The following is a 4,280-nucleotide window of genomic DNA, read 5'->3' on the forward strand; positions in this document are numbered from 1 at the left end:
TTTTGGATTAGCCTCTATCAGAAGCAAAAGCAGGACTGATGTATTCTGGAGCTTCACTGATGGCTTGACTAGACAGTATCAGAGGCAGAAGCAGCGCTGATCATGAGTGATCAACTGATCATTCGATTTAGTATATATCGTGCTTGATTTCATTGTGAATCACTTTGCTAAGATACTGCTGGTAAAAGGCAGAAGAGAGCGATTTAAAACGATGCTTTAGCAATGGCTAGCAGCTCCTGCGGCATGATCTCACTAGGAAGAGATACAGCAGTAAAGAGAACTGTGTCTCCATTTACCAGCCTCCATTTCCTACGTACATTTTGTGTTCAACCTTTTCTTTTTGTAGCGTTCCGTTTCTGATATGCAGAGCTCGGAGTTCTACGTGTGGCATTATTCAGGTCAGGGCTCAAACAGAAATTGAGTTGAAAGAGAAAAAGTTAAGAGTGGAGGATGTTTTCAATGCAACAAAAGCTGCTGTTGAAGAAGGCATTTTCGTTGGTGGTAGATGTACGCTTCTCCGCCTTGCTTCCAAGGTGGATGTTATTAAAGAAACCCTTGAAAACCATGAGCAACAAGCTGTGCAAATATTGTAAAGAGAGCTTTGAGCTGTCTGCTAAAACTTGACTACAGTTGAGAAAGTTCTGTCAAATGATAACTTCAAATTTGACTACAATGCTTCCACGGGGAAGTATGAAGATCTCATGGCTGCTGGAACCATTGATCCCACAAAGGCGGTGAGGTGCTTCCTAGAGCATCCTGGGTCAGTTAATTAAAGAGCCTGAAGTTGTTGCACCTGTTGGTAATCCTATGGATAACTTTGGATATGGTTACTAAAATGGGGGATGTGGAAGTTAATTATGGCTTGTGTACTACCAGCAGTGGAAGCTGGGCTTGCTGGTCCTTTGATCCTTATTGCTGCAACCTTGATGCTGCAATTTTTTAGAGGATATTGCTCTTATCTATGCAACGTAGAATGAGAAAACCAACATTTATTGTTTGCATAGTAGAAGGATGCTATTAACTGCAGTGTATGTTTAAGCAATCGCTTCTGAGAGATTTGGACAATGGTGCGTTGAAGATGCAGAAATACAACATGCAGTGGGTTCCAACATCAGCAATGTCGCCAGATGATGAAATGAACTTAGTTGGCCTATTCGATGAAATTCCTATTTTGGAATGCATGCTAAATTTGTTGCAAAATAGAGCAAAAATTATTGGTTGGAGCTATCTGAGCTCTAAACTAGACAAGTAAAGTGGTCAGATGTATGTATTCCCATGCACATACTTGAGAATAACACACATGTATTGGGTGAGAATGCAATTGTTTATGCAAAAAAACAGCAAGGAAATTGGTCGATTTTAAGTCTGTATTTTTTATGTTTTTTGGGTCATACAGACATCATGTGGAATCCGATTTGGATGGTTCTTGCTGGGAAATGAATGTATGACATGTTGGCATCATGGATGGATGCATATGACAGTTTTTGGACACATGTATGATAGTCATATTGTTGAATACCATTTCTGGACAGATTGTATTGTTGTTTTTCTTTTGAATTTGCAGCAGTCTTACTGTCTGACACAACACAGATCACTCAGATCGTGGGGGACAAATTGACCAAAGACAACTGTAGTGTTTGGTCCTACAGGATGGAGAATTTTTTGATGGGTAGAGGTCTATGGGATCTCATAACAGGTGATGATGAATGTCCAAAAGTTCCCGAACATCCAACTGAAGAGCAAAAGAAAGCGTACAAGGATTGGATTGGGAAGAACAGGAAGGTTTTGCATTGGATCTCCATATGTATTTCAGAAACATTGATTCCTCATATAAAAAAAGGCAAGCACTTGTAAGGAGGCATGGAAAATAATAGAAAAAATGTATGGAACATGTACAGAGGCTCATAAGATACAACTTAAGTAGAGATTACATGGTGCATGGAGAGGCAATCGTAGTATCAGTGACTATGTGGCAGAAATCAAGCAAATTTCAGAAGACCTTGCATCCATTAATGCACCTGTTGATGATGATGATTTAGTGTCAATGACACTAAATGGGCTTGGACTAGCTTTTAAATCTTTGGATACCTCTATTTCAGTTAAGGGAGGCTCTATGCCTGACTTTGAGGAGCTTATTGGATTGCTACTTACAGAAGAAATCAAGTTGGGATTTAATGCATCTAGCAGTGGCAAAAATGCAAGTGGAGATAGTGTTTTCTATCACCAGAGAGGTCATGGCAGCTCATCTAGAGCTAGAGGCTCTTCACCTTGTCGTAGTAGTTATGGTTTTGCTCGTGGAAGAGGTAACTTTGGTTGTGGTGACTTCATGCATAGAGGCAGGGGAAGATCTTTCCCTAGAGGTAGAGGACGGTCTAGTCCTTCTTCACAAAGAGATGGCACTTGCCATTATTGTGGGCATTTTGGTCACTTTGAGAGGGATTGTTATCAAAAATAGAATGCTATGTCTAGGGGTCGTGGAAGGACCCAATATGGGAGAACTGGCAGGGTGATTGCTCATGGTAGAAAGAAAGGGAGATTGTTTGCTTTGGATGTAGTCACCATATGAGAGCATGTATGGCATGAAACCCACTATTGCATACTTTAGAGTCTTTGGATGTGTCTGTTATGTTCATGTTCCGGATGATTTGAGAAAGAAGATGGAACCTAAGGCTATAAAATGCATTTTCCTTGGATATCCTGATGAGAAGAAGGGATACAAATGCTATGATCCAGTGAGTAAGGAAGTATACATAAGTAGGGATGTCAAATTCAGTGAATATGAATCATGGTACAAGCCCAAAATTGCAGTGGATGTTGATTCCTATGAAAGCAATGATGATAATGGCTATGGAAGGAAAATTTTAGCAAATAGCAAGGCTGAAAATCAGCATGTGGAAGATGCTTCAGGACCTCAAGAGAATGTGGAAAGTAGTGGTAGCTACAGTCCATGGAGTGGTAGATTGAGAAATGCACAAAGGAGTGCAGAAGTTGCAAAAGGTAAGAGACCAATGACTGAAAGTTTAGAAGATGAATCTATAGATGATGAGGATGGCATTCTGCATGTTAAAACACCTGGCACTAGAAGTGCAGGAAAGTATGTGCCACCACATGCTAGATCAGATGAGACACACGGTAGTGCACCTCAATTGAGAAGGTCAGAAAGGGCAAGGTATCCAGTTGATAGATTGACTTATAATTGGTTCATGAAGATGCATTATGCATACATGGTTTCTTATGTACAACATGTGGAGCCTACTTGCTTTGAAGAAGCAGTAGAGAGCAAAGAGTGGAGACAAGCAATGGATGAAGAGATGCATGCACTAAGGAAAAACAAGACTTGGGATTTGGTGAAACTACCTTATGGCAAGAAGTCTATTGGATGTAAATGGGTTTACAAGGTCAAATGTAAGTTGGATGGTTCTCTTGAAAGGTATAAAGCAAGGCTAGTTGCAAAAGGATATGCACAAACTTATGGTTTGGAATATGAAGAAACATTCAATCCAGTAGCTAAAATAACGATAGTGAGATCGGTAATTGCTTTGGCTTCTATCTATGGCTGGAGGCTTTATCAAATGGATGTGAAAAATGCATTTTTGAATGGCAACTTAGAAGAGGAAGTGTACATGGATCAACCAGAGGGCTATGTGGATCCAAAATACCCACATTATGTATGCAGGTTGAAGAAGGCTTTATATGGACTGAAGCAAGCACCAAGAGCATGGTGTGATAGAATCAGTAAATTCTTATGCAATATGGGATTTCAGCATAGCAAAACTGATTATTCACTTTATGTGAGGCATACAGAAGATGGTATGGTTGTTGTGGTCATCTATGTTGATGATCTCATTATTACAAGTACACTTGAGAAGGAGATTACTGAAGTCAAGCATGGGTTACATAAAGAGTTTGATATAAAGGATCTTGGTTTGTTGAGATACTTCTTGGGTATTGAGGTTATTGACACACCTCATGGTATATGGCAGATACAAAGGCAATATGCATTGGAGATGTTGGAAAAATATGGCATGACAAGATGCAAACCGGTTGATACACCATTGGATAAAAATGCTAAGTTGATGGATGATGGATCTTATCCTGAGAATGTTACTATGTTTAGAAAGATGGTTGGTAGTCTTATCTACTTGACCATTACAAGACCAGACTTGAGTTACGCTGTTGGATTGGTAAGTCAGTTTATGCAAAAACCATGCAAATCACATTTGGATGTAGTAAGAAGAGTTCTTAGATATGTGAAGAAGACAGTTGGATTTGGGATATTT

General features: G+C 39.7%; 1 pseudogene; it reads left to right on the plus strand.

Moving 5' to 3' along the window:
* Nucleotides 1-222: 222 nt before the first annotated feature.
* LOC148012059 (ruBisCO large subunit-binding protein subunit beta, chloroplastic pseudogene) lies at nucleotides 223-834 on the plus strand (annotated as a pseudogene).
* The last annotated feature ends 3,446 nt before the right edge of the window (nucleotides 835-4,280 follow it).

This window comes from Lygodium microphyllum, chromosome 27, assembly GCF_053477565.2.
Source record: "Lygodium microphyllum isolate KBCC chromosome 27, Lygodium_microphyllum_v1.1.10, whole genome shotgun sequence".
Classification (NCBI taxonomy): Eukaryota; Viridiplantae; Streptophyta; class Polypodiopsida; order Schizaeales; family Lygodiaceae; genus Lygodium; species Lygodium microphyllum.